This window comes from Dasypus novemcinctus, chromosome 23 (assembly GCF_030445035.2).
Source record: "Dasypus novemcinctus isolate mDasNov1 chromosome 23, mDasNov1.1.hap2, whole genome shotgun sequence".
Lineage (NCBI taxonomy): Eukaryota > Metazoa > Chordata > Mammalia > Cingulata > Dasypodidae > Dasypus > Dasypus novemcinctus.
In genome coordinates this window covers 60,663,449-60,676,582 of record NC_080695.1, presented here as the reverse complement: position 1 = coordinate 60,676,582, position 13,134 = coordinate 60,663,449, and positions in this window count along the sequence as shown.

Genomic DNA, 13,134 nt, shown 5'->3' with positions numbered 1-13,134 from the left:
CTTGGTGGAATTCACCCTCTCTGTTCTCAGCTATGTGACTTAGAGGGGGTTGACTCTATTTCTTGCCCCAGTGGGTGGACCCTCCTTGGTTTAGGCCAATTGGCAAGTCCCATGCCCCTGACCACAGTGTTTGGGTTAGGGATGGGCACATCAGCCAGGTCAGGCTTACCAGAAAAGTGAATCCTCAGCCTTGTGCTGGAGTTCCCAGAAAAGACTCTCTATCCTATTTCATCTGATGTGCATGAGGAAGTGAGGTCTGGATCAGCTTCTGTTATTTTCTTATCATGGGAGAGTCAGCCTGGAGCTGCAGGTGTGTGTTCGTGTGTTTGTGTTTGCATGCACGTGCATGTGTGCATAGAGCAGGGGGAGGGAGAGTCAAGACCACTGCTTGGAGCCAGAGGATGAAGCCAGCATTTGAAAGGCGGAGCGTTGAGGTGGATGCAAACCAGATACTTCGTGATCTTATCATTGCTGCTGGATTCTGCCTTGCCTGAAATGCACCCTACAGCTTGACCTTTTTGTTACATAAGTCAATAAATTTCCATTATTATTAAGGAAGTTTGAGTGGGTGCTTTATCACAAGTGGTTGAAAATAGAGACTATTTTGATCAAACACAATTAAAAAAAAAAAATCTGGCAAAGTATATAAAGGTGGCCAGAGATGATTTTTAAACGTTTCTACATACACGAGATCATACTGCACTCTTAATTTAATCCTGCTTTTTTCTCTTAGCATTTAGTTTTAAGCATCTCTTCACATTATTACAGCCTTACTGTAAGCATTGTATAAAATATCTCACTCTCTATTTTAGCTTGTGTCCACTCCCTCATTGTTGGGCATTTAGGTTGGTTTTGAGTTTTTGCTTTCTAGATTTTTTCTTTAGGACACATTTCCTAGAGGTGGAGTTAGTTGGTCAAAGGGTATGAGCATCATCGAGAGTTTGCTGACAAATGCCAAATTGCTTTCAGGAAAAGTTGGATTAACTCTATTCCCCCCAGCAATGGGCTGGAGTCATGGCCCACTGTGGCCTCATAGTGCCTGAGTCAGTATGGGAGCCCCTTATATGTCTTCCTTAATGCAACAACCTTATTTTAATTTGCTCAATGGCCAATGACTTTGGAGTGTTTTTAAAAAAATTATTATTATTTTTTACATGCTTATCTTATGACCTGATGTTTCATATCCTGCTGGACTTCTGACTCTCGGCCTGCTTTAGCAGACAGCTTCTAGACATGATTTTAAATAGCCCAGACCAGGGTTTCCCAACCTCAGCACATTTGACTTTTGGGCTGGGTAAGTCTTTGTTGCGAAAACTACCCTGGGCAAGGCAGGGTGTTCAGTGGTACCTCTGATCTCTACTCACTAGCTGCCAATCATAAGCCCTCTTTAACTGTGATGATGAAACATGTTTCTAGACCTGGCCAAATGTCCCCCTGGGGGGCAATATTGCTCATGGTTGAAAACCACTGACTTAGACCAGTTGAAAAATGAGGACTAAATCAGGTAATTGTAGAATATTGTCCCTGGTTAAAGGGTTGAACCTGGTATATTTTCCAATAAACTTTTATTATGGAAAATTTCAAGCATATACGAAATTAGACACCAGAACACCATGGCCCTCTGTGTACCAATGACTGGGCCTCCACAACAATCCACTCATGGACAATCTTGTTTCAATTCTACACTTGCCATTTCTCTCCTTCCCATATTTCTGAAACAAATCCCAGCCTCAGATCGTTTTATCCATCAGTATTTCAGTTGGATATGGTGTGTAAAGTCCCTGGAATCACCTATCCATTCATTTGTTCAGCAAATACTTATTGCATGCCTGCTAAGTGGCAGACACTGTGCCAGGTGCTGGGGACTCAGGGTGAGTGAGCAGATATTGCTGCAGCTTTCAGGAGCGAGTGCGAAGACACAATCAATAAGTACAGAGGTAAAGAAACAACATTTCAGCCAATGGGAAATTCTATAAAGAAAGCAAAATAGGTCAAAATGACAGATGGTGCTTTGGGGGACAGGGGACTAATGTACAGGGTGGACAAAGAAAGGCTTTGCCAGAGAGACAAGAAGGGGCCACCCAGGAAAAAGCTGCAGGAGTTTTCTAGGCAGAGCTAAAAGTGCGTACAGAATCCCCAAGGCAGGGATGATTCATGGGCAGGTGGTTGGGGCCAGAGCTAGCAAGGGGGAGAGTAGAACAGGGGCCTTGAAAAGGTGGATGGGATTGGATCCTGAAGGACCACGATGCCTTTGTGTAGCTTTGGGTTTTATCCCATGTGCCTTTGGAGGGTTTTTAAGCCATGGATGGCAGATCTAGTCTCAAGAAGGTCCTTCTGGCTCCTAAGCCAACAGGAGTCCATTGTAGCAGTCCAGGGGACAATGAAGGGACCACTGAGCCAGGAGTCAGAGTGTAGTGGACGGATGTGATGATCAGTTTTAGGTGCCGGCTTGACTTAGCCACAGCCCCCAGCGATTCAACCAAACACACATCTAGGCATTGCTGTGAGGGTGTTTTGCTGATGAGATTGCAGTCCATAATCAGTTGACTTTAAGTAAGGCCGATCAGCCTAGACAATTGACGTTGTCAGTTGAAGGCCTTAAGAGCAGAGCTGAGGGAAACGGACTTTGGCCCAGTGGTTAGGGCGTCCGTCTACCATATGGGAGGTCCGCGGTTCAAACCCCGGGCCTCCTTGACCCGTGTGGAGCTGGCCATGCGCAGTGCTGATGCGCGCAAGGAGTGCCGTGCCACGCAAGGGTGTCCCCCGCGTGGGGGAGCCCCCCGCGCAAGGAGTGCGCCCGTGAGGAGAGCCGCCCAGCGTGAAAAGAAAGAGCAGCCTGCCCAGGAATGGCGCCGCCCACACTTCCCGTGCCGCTGACGACAACAGAAGCGGACAAAGAAACAAGACGCAGCAAATAGACACCAAGAACAGACAACCAGGGGAGGGGGGGAAGTTAAATAAATAAATAAATCTTAAAAAAAAAAAAAAAAAAAAGAGCAGAGCTGAGGCTTCACTGCTGAAGAAGAAATTCTACTGGTGCGCCACAGCTTCAGCCCCCCGTGGGGAGAGTTCCAGCCTGCCCTTCCTGATGGCCTGCCCTACAGATTTTGACCTTGCCTCGCCAGTTCCTAGAACCACGTAAACCAATTTCTTGCCAAGAACTCTCCTTATAGGTCCCCTGGTACTTCTGCTGCTCTGGTGGAACCCTGACTGATGCAGTGGTTTAAACTATTTTTCAAAGGCAGAGCCCAGAGGTTTTGCGGATGGTCTGAGGGAAAGCAGTGATCAAGGATTATAGTACCTTTTGCCCCCAATTATCCCTCAGATATACTCTTTACCCTTCAAAGAGTGAGGGTTTTGCCAAAGCCAGTGTTGAGCAGTTAACCCCACACCTTTCTAAGTGATTTTGCCCTGTGCCTTTGACATTTTTCTCTAACGGGGCTCACCTCCTCACACTCTATTTGCTCATCATTCCTTTAAGTGCCTGCACGTTTCCCTGGCCATGCTCAATTAGCAGCATTTTAAGGGCAAACTTGCTGGAACTTTCGGCAGAGCTCCAGGAAGCACAAACAAGCTGTGCTAATGGCTCCAGTCCCGAATATCTCAAAACGATGTTTTTCATTCCTTTCCTGTTTTCTCCATTATCTTCCTGTTGTGCTTAGTGGGGTAGGGATGGGGGCTTTGAACTGTATCCTTTCTGGAAGGCCCTGCTTCGGGGAAGATGAAGGGGAAAAAGAAGCTTCTGAATTGGAATTTTCTCATGTGTGGCAGGATAAGTTGAGAGACAGTGGGAGCATCGATCGAAGGGGAGAGGACCATTCTTTTCTATAGACTATTCATTGGGAGATTGCTTAGCTTGCCACAGAGACTTCCAGAAATTTCTAGAAGTTGTTGAAAAATCCCTGCTCTGTGTGAGCAAACAGACTTTCAGGGAATGGACAATTGGGGCAAATGCCCCCACCAGGGCTTTGGAGGGACCTGTAGTTTCAGGTTCTTTTCAGCAGAAACAGTGACTCTAGGGTGCAAGCACAAAATGTTTTTTTTTTTTTTTAAAAGAAGCAAAGCTGCTTTATAGTCAGCTCATGACTCTTTTCTCTTTTCCCATCATCACGGCAAGGAGTGGGCAGTTTCACCATGACTCCTGCCCCTGTTAAGGCTTGAAAGTCACAAAAACCAGGAAACAGCATTGCTATTGTAAAGATTATATGTGTTCATTATAAAAAAAATTTCACTCAGTACTGAGAGATACAAAGAGGAAAGCGAAACCTTCCAAATTTCCACTACCCAGAGATAATCATTGTTAATATTTTGACAAAGATTTTTCTGGTATCTCTAAACACACACATAATACCCAGAATCACATCCACACACACACTCAGAGTCACACTCACCCATGCACACCCTTGCAAACCTGCATACAACATAAACACACACATTTGACTTACAGATTCATACTCAAACACACTCATAGGCATACACTCATACACTCAAACACCCTTTCACTCACACACTCACACGCTTATACACATACACTCACACACATGCACACTCACACAAACACACATGCTCATATTCATGCATCCCCAGACTTTCACTTTCATACACACACTCACACACATCCACATACTCTTACACACTCATGCACACTCATGCACTTAGACATTCACACACCTACATATTAACACTCACACACATTCACATATACTTCTATGTAAATGAGATGACTTTGTGCATATTCTCTTGTTCCATAACCTGCTTTCTTACTCAAGCATTATGCCACGATCCTCTTTCTGGGTCAACAAATTTAGAAATATCTCATCAATTTTAATGGCTGCTTAAAATTCCAGTGTATGATGAAAATGTACAATATTTAGCCAGTTCCCTATTGGTGGACATTTAGGTTGATTTTGATGTTTTTGGTGGAGAATGCTGCTATGAAAATCCTTCTTGTGTTTACGCCTTGATCCACACATACCATTTGTTACGTATTTCAACATGACTATGCATTTAAAAATTTTTTTAAATTTTTATTTTTTTAAGATTTATTTAGTTCTCTCCCCTCCCCCCCATTTCCCCTCACCCCCCCCTCACTCTACCCCACCCCAGTTGTCTGTTCTCTGTGTCTATTTGCTGTGTCTTTGTCCGCCTCTGTTGTCGTCAGCGGCACGGGAATCTGTGTTTCTTTTTGTTGCGCCATCTTGCTGCATCAGCTCTCCGTGTGTGCGGTACCATTCCTGGGCAGGCTGTACTTTCTTTCGCGCTGGGCAGCTCTCCTTATGGGGCGCACTCCTTGCGCGTGGGGTTTCCCTATGCGGGGGACACCCCTGCATGGCATGGCACTCCTTGCGCGCATCAGCACTGTGCATGGGCCAGCTCCACACGGGTCACGGAGGCCCGGGTTTTGAACCGTGGACCTCCCATGTGGTAGATGGATGCCCTAACCACTGGGCCAAGTCCGCTGCCATGACTATGCATTTTAAGTTTTGTGTATAATGGTCTTTTTTTAAATTAAAGATTTTATTGTATTTATTTATCCCCCCCTAGTTGTTTTGCCGTCACCATCTGCTCTCTGTGTCTGCTCATTTTTTTTCTTTAGGAAGTGCTTGGAACCGAACCAGGGACCTCCCAGGTGGAAGAGAGGCAGGCGCTCAGTCACCTGAGCCACCTCAGTCCCCTGGTTTGTTGTGTCTCTCATTGTCTTTCCTCTTTGTTTCTCTTGTCGCGTCAGCTCGCCGTGCCAACTTGCCTCCTCTAGGAGGCACTGGAAACTGAACCTGGGACCCCTGTGTGGCAGGTGGAAGCCCAATTGCTTGAGCCACCTCTGCTTCCCTGTAGATGGGAACACAGAGGTAAAAAGAAGGAAAAAGCTGTGGGAATGCACAGAAACAGTTGGCCACATAACTGAAGTTTGGATCAAGTTTAAATACCTCGAAGGGTCCTAGGGACCCAGGCGATGACAATATAATGACATGTGTTAAGGACCAGTCTCTGGATGTCTGGGAAGGCTTCCTGGAAGGAATTAATTCCAGGGTGAGTGCTGTAAGGTATGTGGGAATCGGCCTGGTGGTGGAAAGATGGGGAAGGATTCAGAGAAGAGCACCCTGGGAAGAAGGCAAGGCTGTTTTAACAGCCAGGATGAGAGAAAGTCACGGTCTTGTCCTCAGTGAGCCCCAAGTCTACACAAACAAATAAGCAGTGTGCTGAGCAGGATGACGGTGGGGGCTGTAACTCAGCCTGGGGAAGTGCTTGGGGTCTGATAAAACTTACAGAAACCTGATCTTCTTCTGAAGGTCATTTCTTTCCTCTTGCCCTTGGGGACCCAAAGGAATTTCCCTGTAAATCAGAAAACAGTAAACTGGTGTTTGCTTCAATGCCCAATATTATTGTCATTATAGTTGCATCATTTCCTTGTGGCCATATAGTAATTGAAGTAATTTACAGGACAGAGGCAGAACTCAGGCATGTAAACGAATCCTGGATTGCTCTTGATTACTCTTGGTTTTAAATGAGAAGCGGGGAAACAGCTTCATAATTGCCAACAGACCCAGGATTATGGGAAGAAGGAAACTGGGAGAAGAGGCACATTTTCAGAAACAGAAATGCCTCTTAGGGTTGGTTTGACCTGAGCTTCATAACCTAAAGCTTCTGGGACTTTACTTCTTCAGCTTGTGATTTCTGAAATTTCTACCACTAGGCTCAGTTGGGTTGGAGGTGTGAACACGAATGATTCCTTCTAAAGGCAGCATGGCGTGGGCTGTGCCTCTGAGTGTGGTTCATGAACCACGCACTTTAGAACCATCCGGGAGCTTTCAGAAGGCACACATTTGGGTCCACCCCAGACACATGCAGGTGGATATTTGTTAGCAGAATACTCTAGTGTTCTAGGTTCTTGGCTACGTCGCATAAAGGAATTTAAGGCTATGCCGCAGGGCTGCAAAGGAGTAAAGAGTTTAAGAAATTGGAAAAGAGAAAGTACACATTCAAGACAGGAGTGTGGGAGGGCTACAGGGTGGGACTTGCCCGTGGGTAGGTCTTTTTAAGGCCACCCCCATATTAAGGCGGGATCTCAGCTCCTCACTGGCCTGATTGGCTGCCACCCTCGCCTGTCAGCTTTCAGGGAACCAATAGGGAGGCCTTTTTGTTTGGCGTTATCCAGGGCTTTCTTTGAGCCTGGGAGTTTCAAAGGGGACCTTGTGGCCAGCGTCTTGGCGGGCTTTTGGGCTGGAAGGTTATGTCTGTGCTCTCAAGTGGCCGCCTTCCCTCGGGCTGTCCAGGCGGGGCCTCGCAGCCATGTCCTGCCCAGCAGCCTTCCCTCGCTGAGGAGCAGCCTTCCCTGGCTTCCTGCACTCCCTGCCTCACAGGTTGTGAGCATGCTCTTTAGCATCCATTTCAGCCTCCCTCCCTCCTGCCCCTTCTCTTCCCTGACAGAATCGTGATTTTGTGCCTCGAGAGTGTACCCATCCTCCATGTCATTATGAACCTGGGGAAAACTAATCTTACCACCAGTGCAGGCTGCCTGCCTCCCCAAAGAATTGCTCTCTTCCTGCCAGTGATTACTTCAAGAATGGGTATTTGACCCAGTTTAGTCCGGGGAGAGGTAAAGAGAAGCCTGCTGAAGGCTCCAGAAAAAAAAATGCTTCCCTTTTTCCCCAAGAAAAACACACAGGAAGATACAGTGTTACTGAGCTAAAGCAGGGGGTTCTTTGCCCTGTGTGCTCCAGTGGCCAATTCCTGAGACATGGGGGTTTCAAAGAGAGAAAGAGTTTATTGCTAAGCACAAAGCAGGAGATCAGACAGCCTGTTGGCCTAAAAATCTATCTTCCTGAGTCTAAGGAGCTTAGGGATTTAATGGTTCAAACAAGGGAAGGTGGAGTGGTTACCATTACAAGAGCAAGAATGAACAAGTGTTGGGATTAGTCTAGAATAACCATCATAACAGTAAGTATAAACAAGGGCCGAGACTTAGGTATAAACAAGGGCTGAGAGTTTCAGCAATTTCAGGTCTTAACTTTTGGCTATTCGGTAATATACTAGAAAGTAAGAAAAAGCATCTCTGTAATGATTTGGTAATCATAATCATTAGTTAATTCTTAACTCTTGGGTACAATACCCTCTTCTTTCTCTGGATACAGTTGAGTTTGATTCTGAGGACTTCCTGTTTTAAGAGAGAATAAACTGTCAATGTTGCAATTGGAGTTTCCATTATTTGCACGTACTCCAACCTGTTAGATCAGAATCTCTGCTGATGGATCTGCCTCAGGCAATTTTGATGTACCCTCAAGTGTTGAAGCCACCAGACAGGTGGAGGGGAAACCAGGCTGGCCACTAGAGGGCCCGGGTTGTGTTCCCAGCTCTGCCACTAACTTGCCGAGCCACGCAGGGCCAGTCATTTTCTCTCCCTGGGGCTCAGCTTCCTCAAGTAACTAGGAAGTAATTTATGGTAGAGTTCCTCTCTAGCTCTGCACTTTCCTCCTTTGCCAAACTGTGGTTCTCAGCAAGCACTATGGGTACCAGTGGCGGGAGAGAACACAAAGACTAGTTCATTAAATGCTCTAACATGACATGGTAGAGCAGGAGGCATGGTATTACTATTTTAAACAGAAGCTGGCTGCAGCTTTTCTGCTTTCTAGAGGAACAGCATCATTAATCCCAGAGGTTCAAAGTTTCTGTTGTTTTGAAAAATGCCTTGACAGACATTTTAGTTAAGAAAGCAGACATACCCTCAGCGCTCCCCGGCAAAGCCTGGACAAGTGGTGGTGAGACTGAGAGTGGGCTGCATATTAAAGTGAGGTGGAATCTTGAATTTCTAGCAGTTCATGGAAGAGGGTGAAAGATCCAAGAACTGAGAGAGGAAGGGAGATGTGAGGACATTCTAGGGAAGGAGAGGTCTGAGAAGATCGATGTTGGTGAGCCAGGGCCTTAGGAGGACAAGATCAGAGGCAATTTCCTGGGGCAGAGAGTGGCCAAGAAATACCAGGATGGTGACATCTAATGTCCAATTCTGGTTTGTGTCTTGGTCAGTTTTGTGCTGTGCCATAACCCCCCTCCACCACCCCAACCTTCAGCAAAAGTCTGCAGCACACTTCCTTTCCTCGTGGTGTTGGTGCTTTGGGGAATAATGAAAGACTTAGGGGTGAGCCCAGTGTGACATGAAGATGCATAGAAAGACTACAGGTATCCCAAGAAGAGATTTTTCAGAGAGGAGATGACAAACTCCACAGAAGCAGAAAACCTGCACAAGAAGCGACCAGGTAAACATAATCCTTGTTCCTAGGAATCCTCAGAGCTATTGGGGATGATCATTCAATTAAACATAAAAAGTGGGGTGAGGGCTCGAGCTGAATATTGTGGAGAAGGGTGATCCAGGGTGCTGACTGTTTTGCAGTGTAAACACTTGTCAACCCTTGTTGTCTTTTTGATGACTCCATGAGATAGGTTAATTGCTGGACCCATTTTTAGATGTAGGGTCTGCGGCTCAGAGGGGTAATCTAACCTTCCTTACATCTTGGCAGAAGTTTCCCAGTTGGGTTCTCTCTCCTCCGCACCAACATTCTGCAGCTTGTTCCCCAATATTAACTGGATGCAGAGACTTGAGGAAGGGTTTCAGAGACCAGGAACTTCAGAACCCTGAAAGTGAAGAAATTTTCCCCAGACCTCATAGCTAGTAAGTGGAAGAGCTAGGCTCCTGACCACAAGGTTAAGGCTCTTTCATTTTTAGGAGGTATGAGAGACTAAACTGAGGACCTCGTACATGGGAAGCAGGTGCTCAACCACTAAGCTGTATCAGCTCCCCAATGAGAGTTGGTTTTCTCGTTTGTTTGTTTTTAGGAGGTACTGGGGATTGGACCCAGGACCTCGTACATGGAAAGAGGCACTTAATCACTTGAGCTACGTCTGCTCCCCAAGGCTCTTTCTTTTATACCATTCAGTGCCTTCTAATCCACTCCCCAAATTCTAGTAATTGGGATGAATATCACAAAGGTGATGTGCATATATGGTTGTATTATTTTTAACTTAACATCAAAACAGGCTAGAGCCTCCACGTGACAGATTAGCAGGAAGCCCAACATCTATTGCAGGGGCTTTGCCCCAAACACAATGAATTGACCAAAAAGATTGGGACTTTCACAGTTACAGGGAGAGTTCTCAATTTTCAGACCCAGGCAGCCAGTTTGCTCCTTGCCATTGCTCCTCACTGCCACATGGTGTCACTGTGTAACACTGGGCTACCGTCAGATGGCCAAAACTGGTCTACTGCCAATTCAGGACTCTGTCTGGTGGCCCACGTGGAAAAATGATCCCACTCTGCCAGTACAAAATTTGACTGAGGACATCACAACTTAGTGTCCAGCACAACCATCACCAAGGGACGAGGTGTACCAGGAATGGGTGGCCCAAATGATTGCTCATCTATGCCTTCTAGAACTGTGACCACTGTCCCCATCTCTTCCCTGGGGATCCATATACAAGGAATAAGTCAGTTTTCCTGTCCAAAACACTGATGGAGTTGGACTCAGATGTGACCTTTCTACATATGCCTCTTCTGTTACTTTTACCAGACCTGTGGTTGGTGCTGGGATTGGTGTACACTCAGGAGACTGAATCTCTGGACTGTCCATGTGACAGCCAGGCCCTGGGTCTCAGCAGACTTGCAACTCCAACCCTCTGGTTTATTGGACTTATCCCAGCCAGCTAACCGGGAAGTGAAGAAGGTCAATCACCACACCAGGGAGCCAAGAGTGCCTACAACTGCAAGCAGGAGAATTGCATCCACCATCCATGTGGAATCTAAGCCCCCTCTTGATATAGTGGTGGAGTGGACATAACCATCCCAGGGTCCACAGGATGGAGGAATAGAGTATGGATTAGAGTGCACTTACTGATATTCTACTATGGAACTATTGTGATTAGTATTGGAAGAAATTGTAGCATTGATGTGGAGAAAGTGGCCGTGGTAGCTGCTGAGGGTAGGGAGAGGGAAGAAGAGATATGACTTGGAGTTGTCCTGGGTGGTACTGCAGGGACAGATGCTGGACATTGTATGTCCTGCCATGGCCCATTGGTGGACTGGGGGAGAGGGTACACTACAATGTAAACCATTATCCATGTGGTGCAGCAGTGCTCCAAAATGTATTCACTGAATGTCCCACGATGATGAAGGAGGTTGTTGATGTGGGAGGAGTGGGGTGAGGGGGGTGGGGGGTATATTGGGGACCGCATATTTTTTTGATGTAACATTTAAAATAAAGAGAGAAAAAATTCAAAGAACCTCTATATTCTCATTTTGCCAATAGACTGTAATTTCTCTAGATCAGTGATACTTAAGAGTGGGCAATTTTTTTGAAAAAATGTTTTTCTTTATTTTAAAGAAGGTTTCTATTACCTAGTGTTACATGAAAATATAGCATATTCCTATATGCCCCACCCCTCCCCTTCCCACACTTTCCCATATTAACAACATCTTTCATTAGTGTGGTACATTTTTTACAATTGATGAATACATATTGAAGCATTGCTACTAACAATGGAATATAGTTTACATTTTTATTTACACTCTACCCACACAATTTTATAAATTTCGATAAAATGTATAATGACCTGTATCCATCATTGCAATGTCATGCAGGGCAATTCCAATGTCCCCAAAATGCCCCCATATTACACCTGTTCTTCCCTCTCCCTCCCCTTAGAACCTCTGTTGGCCACTGCCTTTATATCAGTGAAAAATGTTCTTCCATTGCTAGAATAATAATGTCTATAATAGAATAATATTAAGTCTACTTTAGTCCATTGTTCATTCCCCAATCTTGAGGATTTTGGGATGGTGATGCCCACTCTACTTCTAATTGAGAGGAGACTTAGAAACCATGGGACAGATGGCTGGAACTGTCTTGCTTGCAGTTGCAGACACTCTCTGTTCCTTGGGAAGGGTGTTGTCCATCATTATCTTCTTGGTTGTTGTCCTGGGTGAGTCCGACGAACTGGAGAATAGATGTTGCAACTCTGCTGAGATTCAGGGCTCAATTATTACATGAACAGACCAAAGATTTAAATCTCTGGGACATATATTTAACAAGTATAGTGCTAATTGTAGGTTCAAGTAAAAGGAGCAGAAGAGCCATGTGTAGAGAACTTATAAATGAGTCTAACTCTGTTACCCTGGGAAGCATAAATACCAGAGTTAAGGCCCACTGACAGGGTGCCAAATTCTTGAGCTTGTCTGTACTACTTATAGTGTCCAGATATCTCTAGATCCCTCAGAAGCCCTGCTGTTTGAGACACTGTTTACTGTGGCAGTCAATGAAGCCCTGCTGAGACTTGCATAAGCAGAACCTCTGGAATGACCTCCTAACTAACTTTTAAATCTCTTAGTCATAAAATATCATTTCTATTTAATATTTCCCCTTTGGTCAAGGTCTTTTTCCAGATGCATTGCTAGTTGGTGCTTGGTAATAATCCCTCAGTACCAGGGAGGCTCATACCCAAGAATCATGTCCCATATCAGGGGAAGGTACTGCATATATATATATATATATATATATATGCTGAGTTTGGCTTAGAGAGAGTTCATATTAAGCAACAAGGAGGCTTTCAGGAGGTAACTCTTAGGCAATATATAATGTCAGGGCAAGTTTCAAATTCACAAGAAAAAGTTCATAAATACAGTCATCAATTTCAAGGGCCTGGCATAATGGTCTGCCTTCTGTTGGTAGGAAGGAAGATTCCTTGTCCTCAGGGGATTCTTGTTGTTCTATTAGAGAATGTAACAGGACTCCTCAGGATGGGAATTCAATATTCTTTCAGTTATTGTGTGCGTTGCCACCCACTGAGACAACACCTCATGAACACTTGAACATATTCACAGGCCTTAGAGGCATGCACCAGGTGCATATTTCCCCATATATACAGCTCCCCGTCACTGACACCCTGCTACAATTGTGACCCTTCTGTGTTCCAAAACCTCTCCAAAATTGAAGCAAAAAAACCAAAACCAAAAACAAAACCATAAAAAAAAACCAAATAAAATTAATAATAAAAAATAATAATTTAAAAAATAACAAATGAAATACAAAAGTAAAAAATAGAAAAAAATTGGAATAAAACACAAATTTTTAAACATCATGTCTTTCATCA